The 14,443-nt window shown below is 41.7% G+C and overlaps 1 pseudogene; it reads right to left on the minus strand.

Moving 5' to 3' along the window:
• Positions 1-3,177: 3,177 nt before the first annotated feature.
• Positions 3,178-12,746, minus strand: LOC113897467 (annotated as a pseudogene).
• Between the last annotated feature and the right edge of the window lie 1,697 nt (positions 12,747-14,443).

Here is a 14,443-nt window from a genome sequence, read left to right on the forward strand (position 1 = left end):
TCAATAAAGCAGAAATAGATGTTTTCTGGAACTCTCTTGCTTTTTCAATGATCCATCAGATGTTGGCAATTTGATCTCTGGTTCCTCTGCCTTTTCTAAAATCATCATGAACATCTGGAAGTTCACGGTTCACATATCGCTGAAGCCTGGCTTGGAGAATTTTAAGCACTACTTTACTAGTGTGTGGAATGAGTGCAGATGTGTGGTAGTTTGAACATTCTTTATCATTGCCTTTCTTTGGGATTGGAATGAAAACTGACCTTTTCCAGTCCTGTGGCCACTGCTGAGTGTTCCAAATTTGCTGGCATATTGAGTGCAGCACTTTCACAGCACCATCTTTCAGGATTTGGAATAGCTCAACTGGAATTCCATCACCTCCACTAGCTTTGTTCATAGTAATGCTTCCTAAGGTCCACTTGACTTCACATTCCAGGATGTCTGGCTCTAGGTGAGTGATCACACCATCATGATTATCTGGGTTGTGAAGATCTTTTTTGTACAGTTCTTCTGTGTTTTCTTGCCACCTCTTCTTCATATCTTCTGCTTCTGTTAGTTCCATACCATTTCTGTCCTTTATTGAGCCCATCTTTGCATGAAATGTTCCCTTGGTATCTCTAATTTTCTTGAAGAGATCTCTAGTCTTTGCCATTCTATTGTTTTCCTCTATTTCTTTGCACTGATCACTGAAGAAGGCTTTCTTATCTCTCCTTGCTCTTCTTTGGATCTTTGCATTCAAATGGCTATATCTTTCCTTTTCTCCTTTGATTTTGGCTTCTCCTCTTTTAATAGCTGTTTGTAAGGCCTCCTCAGACAGCCATTTTGTTTTTTTTTTTCATTTCTTTTTCTTGGGGATAGTCTTGCTTCCTGTCTCCTGTACAATGTCATGAACCTCAATCCACAGTTCATCAGGCACTCTATCAGATCTAGTCCCTTAAATCTCTTTCTCACTTCCACTGTATAGTCATAAGGGATTTGATTTAGGTCATACCTGAATGGTTTCGTGGTTTTCCCTAATTTCTTCAATTTCAGTCTGAATTTGGTAATAAGAATTTCATGATTGAGCCACAGGCAGTTCCTGGTCTTGTTTTTGCTGATTATATAGAGCATCTCCATCTTTGGCTGCAAAGAATATAATCAATCTGATTTTGGTGTTGGCCATCTGGTGATATCCATGTGTAGAGTCTTCTCTTGTGTTGTTGGAAGAGGGTGTTTTTACCAGTGTGTTCTCTTGGCAAAAGTCTATTAGGCTTTGCCCTGCTTCATTCTGGACTCCAGGGCCAAATTTGCCCCTTACTCCAAGTGTTTCTTGACTTCCTACTTTTGCATTCCAGTTCCCTATAATGAAATGGACATCTTTTTTGGATGTTAGTTCTAGAACGTCTTGTAGGTCTTCATAGAACTGTTCAACTTCAGCTTCTTCAGCATTACTGGTTGGGGCATAGACTTGAATTACCATGATATTGAATGGTGAAGCAATTACATTCTGATAAAAAAAAAATCACAGTTTGGGGGAGGAAGTAGTTATATGAGTTTGACAAATGCATACAGTTATGTTAACCACCACCACAGTCAAGAACTAAAACATTTCTGCCACTTTTTTTAATCCACCCTTCTTCGAACTGCAGTTCCTGGAAACTGCTGATCTAATTTCTGTCTCTGTAATTCTGCTTTTTCCAGGATGTCGTATAAATGAAATTATATAATATTCAGCCTGTTGAATATGATTTCTTTTACTTAGCAGAATGCATTTGTGTTTCATCCACATTATTGTGTTTTTTTTGTTGTTGTTGTTGTTAACTAGTTTTCAGTTGTGTGGATATACCACAGTTTTATCCATTCACAAGTTGATAGGCTATTTCTAGTTGGAGGCATTATGAAAAAAGTCACCACAACCATTCACATACTGATTTTTGTGGAAGCATAGGTTTTTATTTCTCAGGTACACATCTAGGGTATTTACTGGGTTATATGGTAAGTGTATGTTTAACTTTGGGATTCCCAGGTGGCTCAGTGGTAAAGAATCCTCTTGCTAATACGGGAGATGTAGGTTTGATCCCTGGGTCAGGGAAAATCCCCTGGAGGAGGAAATGCCAATCCACTCCAGTATTCTTGCTGTGAAAATGTCATGGACAGAGGAGCCTGGCAGACTACAGACCATAGGGTCTCGCAAAGAGTCAGACACTACTGAGTGACTGAGCACAGACATGCACATGTTTAGCTTAGAAAATGGCAAACTATTTTCCAAAATGGCTGTACCATTTTCCAATCCCATCAGCAAGGTTGTGGGAGCTTCAGTTCTCAGATTTTTAACAGTTGATAATGTTTGCTTTTTTGGCTCAGTTTTGTGTGTTTGTTTTGAATTTTAGCTATTCTGATCAAGGTGTGTCAGTATCTCATTGAGATTTCTATCTGCATTCCTCTAAGATTTATGACATTGAACACCTTTTCATGTGCTTCTTTATATCTTATTTGATGATGTGTTTGTTCAAATATTTTGCCTACTTTTTAAATTCTTTTCTTTTTATTGTTTTGAGAGTCCTTTATATATGACTAAAGAACATTTGTTTTTCACTAAGACTTTATCTGGAGGACATAACTAAATTGTGCCACCACCTCCACCTCAGTTTGAAGAAGGGTTAGTACAGTGAATGTTATAAAGCAAGTATGAACAGTTTGAGAGACTGGAGCCAACATTAACTGACAAAAACCAATTTCCATCTGAATCATCATAAAAATGTTTAAGTAAAAAGAAGGGGGGAAGGGGGCAAAAGTGGTTTCAGATTGAACAAGATCATCACATTTTATCTAATAAATTCAATCCTAGCTAAGGTTTACCAAGATTGAAACAGGATTGCATCTGTGCTAAGTCGCTTCAGTTGTGTCCAACTCCTTCTGACCCTACAGGCTGTAGACCGCCAGGGTATCCTGTCCGTGGGATTCTCCAGGCAAGAATACTGGAGTGGGTTGCCATGCCCTCCTCCAGGGAAATCTTCCTAACCAAGGGTTGAACCCATGTCTCTTGTGTCTCCTGCATTGGCAGGCCGGTTCTTTACCGTTAGTGCCACCTGGGAAGACCTAGGAAACAGGATTACTGTAATACAAAACTTCCACTACAGCACGCTGCACACACCTGTGCTCCAAGCCCACCCCCTTCTCCCTAATGCTTCCATATTCAAACTATTCCCCAGCCTGTTTGGCCTGTCCACAAAGGAGCAGGTAGATCTCTTTGATCCAGTCTTTGTTATAAGGCTGGTATATCTGGGTATCAGCTCAGTAAACAAGGCAGCTGAGGTCTGCCAGGTCATCAATAAAATCAAACAACTGACTGATATCATTTGGGTAGAGGGGCTGTTTCAGATGCTCTTCATATATTTTACAAACACCTTCCAGGCACTTATTCACAGATTCACAGTCAGCGGAAGTTCTGCCTTCTGGCCTCTTGGTAGGCTGTACCCACACAGTGGCATGAGACGTCGCGACAAAGTCTCCTGCTGTCGCCACACAGGAGCTTATCTGCAGCACCACCCGCAGCCAATCCCCCGAGAGTTCTTTACAAAACCTAGATATAGGGCTTTTATCAGATATATATTTTGTAAATGATTTCATGACTGATTTTTAAAAATACAGGTTTTTTTCCTTCTCTCTTTGTTCTAATACTATTACCACTTCCTGGTATAATCATTACCACTGACTGGATTATAAAACATAAAGAAAACATTTATCACCATTTTATGGAAGAGAAAAACTGAGGCACAGGTTTTTGTTTTTTTTTTTAACAGACCTGCTGCTTCCACTGTAATGGACAGCTGGAGCCAGCTGTGAGATTTGATGACTAAGGAGAAAGTCTTAGAAGGTTTTTGAAACCATCATTCCCTTTAAAGGGGTGCCATTCTGTTAAGTAGGATCCAGTCAGCTTACTTCATGGAGGAGGAAACAGGTATTTGTTAAAAATCTATGATGCACCTGTGAATGATTTAGGTCAGGCGCCAGTAAACCACGGCCAGTGACCCAAATCTGGTCCTTTTTTTTTTTCTTTTTTACAGCCTGTAAACTAAAGGTTTTTGTTTTTGTCTTTCCTCCCACAAATGAACATTTGCAACTAATTTGATGACAGAAAAAGCTAATTTTGAAGCCCCAAATGAGGGAAATGCAATCCCTCCCCACCCCAATTCCATTTTATTAGTTGACATGTATTTAAACAAACAAACAAAAAAAAACTGGGGCTTCCCAGGTGGTGCTAGTGGTAAAGAAGCTGCCTGCCAATGCAGAAGATATAAGAGACGAGGGTTTGATCCCTGGGTTGGGAAGATCCTCTGAAGGCGGGCATGGCAACCCACTCCAGTATTCTTGCCTGTAGAATCCTATGGACAGAGGAGCCTGCTGGGCTGTAGTCTATAGAGTCACAAAGAGTCAGACACGACTGAAGCAACTTAGCAGGCACACATGCACATTGTAAAAAGCTATATTCAAAATGTGCTATGAGAGAGATAACCAGTGTTCTCACCACAAACACATACATATACACACACACAAATTATACAAGGTTATGGACATGCTAATTAGCTTGATTGTGGTAATGATTCTTTAATGTGTACATATACCAAAACATTACTTTGTTTGCTTTACATATACACAATTTTTATTTGTCAATTATGCCTTAATAAAGTTGGAAATACTGACCTCAATTTTTATTAATTACATAGTATTAATTATTATTATCATATTTAAAATTTTGTCAACAACAAATTTGAAGAAATTTATTTTCTCTCTTCTTGTTTAAGAACCTACATAATATCCTCAATTTTATCTCTTTGCCTGCAGAGCTTCAAATATTTGGTATTTCCCTGGTGGCTCAGATGGTAAAGAATCTGCCTGCAGTGCAGGAGACCAAGGTTCAATCCCTGGGTTAGAAGGGAATGGAAACCCACACCAATATGGTCACCTGGAGAAGTCCATGGACAGAAGCCAAAACATCCTCAATCTATCTCTTTGTTTGCAGAACCTCAAATATTTACTATCTGGCCATTTATAGAAAACATTTGCCAGATCGGATCAGATCAGATCAGTCGCTCAGTCCTGTCCAACTCTTTGCGACCCCATGAATCGCAGCAGGCCAGGCCTCCCTGTCCATCACCAGCTCCCAGAGTTCACCCAGACTCACGTCCATTGAGTCAGTGATGCCATCCAGCCATCTCATCCTCTGTCGTCCCCTTCTCCTCCTGCCCCCAATCCCTCCCAGCATCAGAGTCTTTTCCAATGAGTCAACTCTTTGCATGAGGTGGCCAAAGTACTGGAGCTTCAGCTTTAGCATCATTCCTTCCAAAGAAATCCCAGGGCCGATCTCCTTCAGAATAGACTGGTTGGATCTCACTGCAGTCCAAGGGACTCTCAAGCGTCTTCTCCAACACCACAGTTCAAAAGCATCAATTCTTTGGCACTCAACCTTCTCCACAGTCCAACTCTCACATCCATACATGACCACAGGAAAAACCATAGCCTTGACTAGACGAAGTTTTGTTGGCAAAGTAATGTCTCTGCTTTTCAATATGCTATCTAGGTTGGTCATAACTTTGCTTCCAAGGAGTAAGCATCTTTTAATTTCATGGCTGCAGTCACCATCTGCAGTGATTCTGGAGCCCAGAAAAATAAAGTCTGACACTGTTTTCACTGTTTCCCCATCTATTTCCCATGAAGTGATGGGACCGGATGCCATGATCTTCGTTTTCTGAATGTTGAGCTTTAAGCCAACTTTTTCACTCTCCTCTTTCACTTTCATCAAGAGGCTTTTTAGTTTCTCTTCACTTTCTGCCATAAGGGTGGTGTCATCTGCATATCTGAGGTTACTGATATTTCTCCCGGCAATCTTGATTCCAGCTTGTGTTTCTTCCAGTCCAGCGTTTCTCATGATGTACTCTGCATATAAGTTAAATAAACAGGGTGACAATATACAGCCTTGACATACTCCTTTTCCTATTTGGAACCACTCTGTTGTTCCATGTCCAGTTCTAATTGTTGCTTCCTGACCTGCATACAGACTTCTCAAGAGGCAGATCAGGTGGTCTGGTATTCCCATCTCTTTCAGAATTTTCCACAGTTTATTGTGATCCACATGGCACCCCACTCCAGTACTTTTGCCTGGAAAATCCCATGAACGGAGGAGCTTGGTAGGCTGCAGTCCATGGGGTCGCTAGAGTCGGACACGACTGAGCGACTTCACTTTCACTTTTCACTTTCATGCATTGGAGAAGGAAATGGCAGCCCACTCCAGTGTTCTTGCCTGGAGAATCCCAGGGACGGGGAAGCCTGGTGGGCTGTAGTCTATGGGGTCCCACAGAGTCGGACACGACTGAAGTGACTTAGCAGCAGCATTGTGATCCACACAGTCAAAGGCTTTGGCATAGTCAATAAAGCAGAAATACATGTTTTTCTGGAACTCTATTGCTTTTTCCATGATCCAGTGGATGTTGGCAATTTGATCTCTGGTTCCTCTGCCTTTTCTAAAACCAGCTTGAACATCACGAAGTTCACGGTTCACATATTGCTGAAGCCTGGCTTAGAGAATTTTGAGCATTACTTTACTAGCGTGTGAGATGAGTGCAATTGTGTGGTAGTTTGAGCATTCTTTGGCATTGCCTTTCTTTGGGATTGGAATGAAAACTGACCTTTTCTAGTCCTGTGGCCACTGCTGAGTTTTCCAAATTTGCTGGCATATTGAGTGCAGCACTTTCACAGCACCATCTTTCAGGATTTGGAATAGCTCAACTGGAATTCCATCACCTCCACTAGCTTTGTTCATAGTGATGCTCTCTAAGGCCCACTTGACTTCACATTTCAGGATGTCTGGCTCTAGGTCAGCGATCACACCATTCTGATTATCTGGGTCATGAAGATCTTTATTGTACAGTTCTTCTGTGTATTCTTGCCACCTCTTCTTAATATCTTCTGCTTCTGTTAGTTCCATACCATTTCTGTCCTTTATCGAGCTCATCTTTGCATGAAATGTTCCTTTGGTATCTCTGATTTTCTTGAAGAGATCCCTAGTCTTTCCCATTCTGTTGTTTTCCTCTATTTCTTTGCATTGATTGCTGAAGAAGGCTTTCTTATCTCTTCTTGCTATTCTTTGGAACTCTGCATTCAGATGTTTATATCTTTCCTTTTCTCCTTTGCTTTTTGCTTCTCTTCTTTTCACAGCTATTTGTAAGGCCTCCCCAGATAGCCATTTTGCTTTTTTGCATTTCTTTTCTATGGGAATGGTCTTGATCCCTGTCTCCTGTACAATGTCACGAACCTCATTCCATAGTTCATCAGGCACTCTATCTATCAGACCTAGGCCCTTAAATCTATTTCTCACTTCCACTGTATAATCATAAGGGATTTGATTTAGGTCATACCTGAATGGTCTAGTGGTTTTCCCTACTTTCTTCAATTTAAGTCTGAATTTGGCAATAAGGAGTTCATGGTCTGAGCCACAGTCAGCTCCTAGTCTTGTTTTTGCTGACTGTATAGAGCTTCTCCATCTTTGGCTGCAAAGAATATAATCAATTTGATTTCGGTGTTGACCATCTGGTGATGTCCATGTGTAGAGTCTTCTCTTGTGTTGTTGGAAGAGGGTGTTTGTTATGGCCAGTGCATTTTCTTGGCAAAACTCTATTAGTCTGTGCCCTGCTTCATTCCGTATTCCAAGGCCAAATTTGCCTGTTACTCCAGGTGTTTCTTGACTTCCTACTTTTGCATTCCATTCCCCTATAATGAAAAGGACATCTTTTTTGGGTGTTAGTTCTAAAAGGTCTTGTAGGTCTTCATAGAACCGTTCAACTTCATCTTCTTCAGCGTTACTGGTTGGGGCATAGACTTGGATTACTGTGATATTGAATGGTTTGCCTTGGAAACCAACAGAGATCATTCTGTCGTTTTTGAGATTGCATCCAAGTACTGCATTTCGGACTCTTTTGTTGACTTTGATGGCCACTCCATTTCTTCTGAGGAATTCCTGCCCACAGTAGTAGGTATAATGGTCATCTGAGTTAAATTCACCCATTCCAGTCCATTTCAGTTCGCTGATTCCTAGAATGTCGACATTCACTTTTGCCATCTCTTGTTTGACCACTTCCAATTTGCCTTGATTCGTGGATCTGACATTCCAGGTTCCTATGCAATATTTGCCAACCTCTGATTTAAGTAGTGATAAGTTATCTTTTCTTTAACCATTACAAATGTGGCAACCTATTGGGTTGGCCAAAAATTTCGATTGGATTTGCCTATACTATCATATCAATACCCAAATGGACTTTTTGGCAAACATGATTATTTTTACAGATGAGAAAAGTGAAGACCTCTGAAAAAAATAAGTGACTTGCTAAAAGTCACCCAGCTAATAGCAATGAAACAGAGATACGTGTCTTATTTCAAAACCTGGTGTTCTTTCCAGAAGCAAATTTGTAGCAGCAATTTAGCAGAAAATGAAAAAGAACAAAAAACAATTTCTGGCAGTGAGTGGTGGACAGGGGTGTAGTTCTTGGATCAAGACACATCTGCCCCGGCTTCCTGAACCTGCTGTTGGCCAAGCCACAGGTCTGTCCACTGGGACTAGGAACCCATCAGAATGACCTCAAGACCCTGTGGGATTCTCAAGTCACCCCAGGGAAATTCTATTTTCTTCACTCCACTTCACTTGCTGAAGTGTACATAAAAATTTTAAAGCTTTTCAGTGACAAGGTTTTATACCAAAACAAAACATGTTAGGTAAAGCCTAGAGAAGCTGATAAGCTCATGGATATGGAACTGGACATGCTGAGTTCATCTCCTATAAATAGAGGCAACTTGGGTTTTTTTAAATTTTTTTAAACAGGCTATATTGGGATCCACTATTAAATCTTCCATGAGTATTAAATGAGTTAGTATTTGCAAGATGATTAATGCATCACCTGACAAGGAGCAAGCAGTATATCAGTGTATATTAAAATTAAAATAAAAGGTTGAATAATCATGAAATCAGATCTCTACAAAAGGATTTCAAAAAAGAATAAACACACACACATATGTATAAATATATGTATATATATGTGTATGTGTGTATTGGAAACAGTGTCAGACTTTATTTTTTTGGGCTCCAAAATCACTGCAGATGGTGATTGCAGCCATGAAATTAAAAGACGCTTACTCTTTGGAAGGAAAGTTATGACCAACCTAGATAGCATATTGAAAAGCAGAGATATTACTTTTCCAACAAAGGTTCGTGTAGTCAAGGCTATGGTTTTTCCAGTGGTCATGTATGGATGTGAGAGTTGGACTGTGAAAAAAGCTGAGTGCCAAAGAATGATGCTTTTGAACTGTGGTGTTGGAGAAGACTCTTGAAAGTTCCTTGGACTGCAAGGAGATCCAACCAGTCCATCCTAAAGGAGACCAGTCCTGGGTGTTCATTGGAAGGACTGATGTTGAAGCTGAAACTCCAATATTTTGGCCACCTCATGCAAAGAATTGACTCATTGGAAAAGACCCTGATGCTGGGAGGGATTGGGGGCAGAAGTAGAAGGGGATGACAGAGGATGAGATGGCTGGATGGCATCACTGACTTGATGCACATGAGTTTGGCTGAACTCCGGGAGTTGGTGATGGACAGGGAGTGCTCTGGGGATGAATCAGGGCGTGCTCTGATTCATGGGGTCGCAAAGAGTCAGACATGACTGAGTGACTGAACTGAACTGAACTGATTGTTATTATTTAGTTGCTATTTCATGTCCAACTCTTTTGTGACCCTACGAACTGTAGCCCACCAGGCTCCTTCTTTCCATGAGATTTTCCAGGCAAGAATACTGGAGTAGGTTACCATTTCCTTCTCTAGAGGATCTTCCTGACCTAGGGATCAAATTCGAGTCTCTTGCATTGGTAAGTGGGTTCTTTACCACTGAGCCACCAGGGAAGCCCCTATGTATATGTATATATTTGTGTAACCAATTACCTTTGCTGTACACCCCAAACTAACACAATATTGTAAATCAACTACACTTCAATTAGAAAAAAAGAATAAAAGAAGGAAATAAAATCTCCAGAAAACATGCCTCTTCGCTTTCTGCTTGAGGGTTTTCCTGTATTAAAATGGGATCTGCAAGACAGAGGCAGAGGAAAAGAAACTGATAGCAACTGTACTGCTTCAAAGCCCGGAAGTTCTCTGGGGAAACAGAGAAGCATAAGGAGAATGTATCCTCCCACCTCCAGCTGACAATGAACTCTCCAGCTATCAGTTCCAGGAGAATGGCCTTCACACCCTTTCATGTCAGAAGAATCAGTTTCCACATCTCTCCAGTTTCAGAAAGACTACTCCCAAGAGTGTTCCCTGCTGGTAATATTACTAAGATTTACCCTCCACCCTTCCTCTGTCTCTCTCTCACACACAGACATGTACACACACACACATATACACATACAGGGTACTCAGAACTGGGAAAGGTGTGAGGCAGACAGACGCTGTCATGTACTGTTGGTGATTAGGTATACCTGTGGCAGATTCATTTTGATATATGGCAAAACCAATACAATATTGTAAAGTTAAATAAAATAAAATTAAAAAAAAACAATTTAGAAATTTCTATCAAGACTTCAAATACACTCTTAATCAGGATCTTCACTTTCAAATAATTGAGACAAAAAGGCTGTGTGAAGCAGAGTAGTGAGTGGGAGCTGTAGGATTTAAGGAAGAGTTTAGTCTGATATACTGATACACATGCTCAAGTTGCCTAGGATGGGTGTAGGTGCCTAGAGCCTGCAGGAAGTTTGTGGTTATGTTGAGGATCCTTCATGGGCATAGCTAGCTTCACCACGGCCTGAGATGAGATAGCAGTGATGCAGTGTGAGATGCTGCAGAGCATGGGTGGTAGGTGGTACTGACCAGGCCAACACAGTGACCTATGCTGTGACCGCTTGCTGGTCACAGGGCCAGTCTCCTGGAGTCAGGGCCAGTCTGGAGGCTGAGAGCTGGGGCTGACTCTGTCCTGGTCCATACATCATTTGACAGGCTCTGCAGCCTTCCCACTCGCTGGCAGGTCAGCTCTGAAGCTTGGCTGCCTCCATGATCTCCATCGTTCCATTCATCACTGTGTGTTTTGAGGACCTAATACATGAGGTGGCTTGTGAGCATAGTTGTTTCCAACGCTTTGTGATCTCATGAACTGTAGCCCGCCAGCCTCCTTTGTCCATGGGAATTCCCAGGCAAGAATATTGGAGTGGGTTGCAATTTCCTCCTCCAGGGGATTTTCTTGACCCAAGGATCGAACCCTCGTCTTCTGTGTCTCCTGCATTGGAGGCACATTCTTTACTGCTTGAGCCATCAGGGAAGCCCCCTACTACATGAGAGATGATCTTAAAAGTAAGATTCCTGTATGAATATTATGGGTTATCATCCACAGGATTTGAATCGTTTAATCTTCTTAGGTTAAATTCTCAGATGTCCTAGGGTGTCTTTAATTTTTTGGTCAGAATTCAAGATAATTCATCTTAAATCATTTTAATTTAAACAAATAAGTAATTGAAAGTTCCATTTTTAAGGAGGACTGCTGAAATAAAATATAGAACTCTGAGACCATACATTAATATTCAGAGACACACTAGGGAAATGTTTAGAATATTCATTTGTTTAACACCAAAAGGACATTCATCTACTTAACAAATAAGAGACACTTCAATCAATGAAAATTACCTCACTAAGGCTCACAGAGTCCAGCTAGGTAAACCCTTATTCTTATCTTCTGGGGTGAGGGAACTGAGGCCAATCAGCTTGCCTAAGGCCCGGCAACAGAAGTGGCAGAGCCAGGATTTGAACTCAGGTCACCCAGCATCAGTCAGCTTGCTTACCTGCCCAGCATGGCAGCCAGTCACGGCTCAGCCTGGCACAGCATGCTGTGAATTCTCAGCTGTGCAAATGTTCCCAATCACACATGAGGACATTTAATCTCTTCTGTGATCTTCGGAGCCACTTGGGAAATGGAAGCAGAATTACGGAGATGAGTCATTCCATGTCAGCAGACAAACTGTAACAGAGTTTTTATTACTATTTTATTATTTATGTATTTGTCAAAAAAAAAAAAAAAAAAGTCAGTGGGAAGAGTAAGGCAGCAGAGCTCCCTGATGGCTGTTTCCTCATCTGGATCTTTGTGTATGTGTGTGTGTGTGTCTGTGTGTTTGTGTGTGTGCCCAGCAGTGTGTTGTGAGCATGTGTATTTGTGCACTGGTCTCCCATTCTCTTATAGACACTTATGCTCTCTGAGAGTAGGGGTTGGACATAGTTTGTGTGGAATTATATTTTAGGAGTCTAGAGTCTTTATTTGTGGCGTGTGTACGTTAGTTAGTGTGTGTGTGAGAGAAAGAAGACATTGTGTGTGCTATTGAGAACGTGCCGACTGAAATAACTCTTCTGTAACCCCTGAGACCCTCAACTTCTTCATCCTACCCTTTACATTCTTCCCCCACCTCTTTTTTTTGTGTGTGTGTGTGAGATCTTAGTTCCCTAACCCGGGATCTAACCCAGGCCCTCGGTAATGAAAGCTTAGGATTCTAACCACTGGGCAACCAGGAAGTCTTCCTTTACAGTCCTTCCTTTACCAAAGGAAATGCACAATGGCCTGGACCTCTCTTTAGTCCTTAGATTCCAAAACAGGTGCCTAGTTTTGACCTTAGCCAAGGACCTCTGTGGTGCCCAAACACCCTGCCTTCAAGGTCCCTCTCCCTACCCAGTTCAAGGCTGATGACGGCATCCCCCCAGTGCTTGGTTGTTGAGGAAATTAATAAGTATCTCTCAGGGAATCTCTCTGATTGAGGTATGTAGCATACATAGCTGCAGAGAGCTCAAAGGCTCTCAGACCCGTGCAGCTCAAGCTCTTCTTCCAACATGATGGGTTCCTAAGTTTGAAAATATAAACTTTGACGTCTGTCTTGCTCCCATCTGAAAGAAGAGAGAATAGGGTATTTCTGGATCTTGGGCTGGCCCCCATCTTCTCATATTCTTGCCCCTTCTCTAAAGGTGGTAGGGTCCTTTCTGGAACCCTTTCCTTGGGTTAGCATCATGGTATTACATGTAGTGGTATTACATCATGTATTACAAGTAGATTGGAGGCTCAAAGTGGTGATGCCAAGGGGTATAAGACATGGTTCCTACCCTATGGGGTCAACAAGAAGAGGTAGCAATTAGGCAAAGTCCAATAAAAATATAAGGTACTGAGTAGTTTTATTTTGGGACATATTCGCCCTCTAGAATGTGAGGTCCTATTAGTATTTATGTCTTTCTGCTACATCCTCGGTTACTGCAATGCCTGGATTACAATAGATACTAAGTAAATATTCAAAGAAAAAAAATGAATGAACCTAGAAACACCACACCTCAGTCACACTGATCCCATTAAAATTCAACTAACATATGTTGAAAACTTCAGTTCAGTTCAGTTCAGTTCAGTTGCTCAGTCGTGTCCGACTCTTTGCGACCCCATGAATTGCAGCATGCCAGGCCTCCCTGTCCATCGCCAAAAAAATTAAGTCTGCCACTGTTTCCACTTTTTTCCCCATCTATTTCCCATGAAGTGATGGGACCAGATGCCATGATCTTCGTTTTCTGAATGTTGAGCTTTAAGCCAGCTTTTTCACACTCTACAAGTTAAATATTATATTGGGGAAGTTTTCAAATTGAGAGCTCCTTCTAGCACATTGCCTTGCTTTTCTTTCCATTTCACTCATTATTTTGTCTTTATCTCTTTTGTGCTGCTTCACCTTCTCCCCGCTTTCTCTCCTTAGGAGATGGCCCTCTCTCAGCCCTGTGGGCTCTACACTCAATTTTCTGGACCATCCAGAAAGGTCACTGCCTCTTAGCCCCAGATTCTAAATAGACATGCTAAGCCCAATGCTGCTTGACAGTAAGGGCCAAACAAATGTGAGCGGAACATAGCTCTATTGCTTTCCCCTTACCAAAAATGCATTAATAAAGTTAATTAGCATTGACCTGAAAAAAAAAATCTGAACAATAACCTTCTGGCATTAGGATCAAATGCAATGAAGCACAAGCAATAAAAACTCCATTACTGTTCCCCTCTGAGCAACTGTCACTGATCTTGGGCCGAGAGGGAGGGGACAGGCTCACATCTATCCAGGGATCTGCCTGCCTCCTCTAAGCCTCTCTGTAAGACTCTGAGCTCCAGCTGGTGTGTCAAAATGCAAGCAGGTGTGAAGGTGAGCCAAGCTGGGCCCCGGGTAGGATTGTTGTTGTTGTTCAGTCGCTAAGTCGTGTCAGACTGTTTTGTGATCCCAGGGCCTGTAGCCCTCCAGGCTTCTCTGTCCATGGAATTTCCCAGGCAAGAATACTGGAGTGGGTTTCTATTTCCTTCTCCAGGGGATCTTTCCGACCAAGGGATAGAATCCCTGTCTCTTGCTTGGCAGGTGAATTCTTTACCATTAGTGCCACCTG

This window comes from Bos indicus x Bos taurus, chromosome 8, assembly GCF_003369695.1.
Source record: "Bos indicus x Bos taurus breed Angus x Brahman F1 hybrid chromosome 8, Bos_hybrid_MaternalHap_v2.0, whole genome shotgun sequence".
Classification (NCBI taxonomy): domain Eukaryota; kingdom Metazoa; phylum Chordata; class Mammalia; order Artiodactyla; family Bovidae; genus Bos; species Bos indicus x Bos taurus.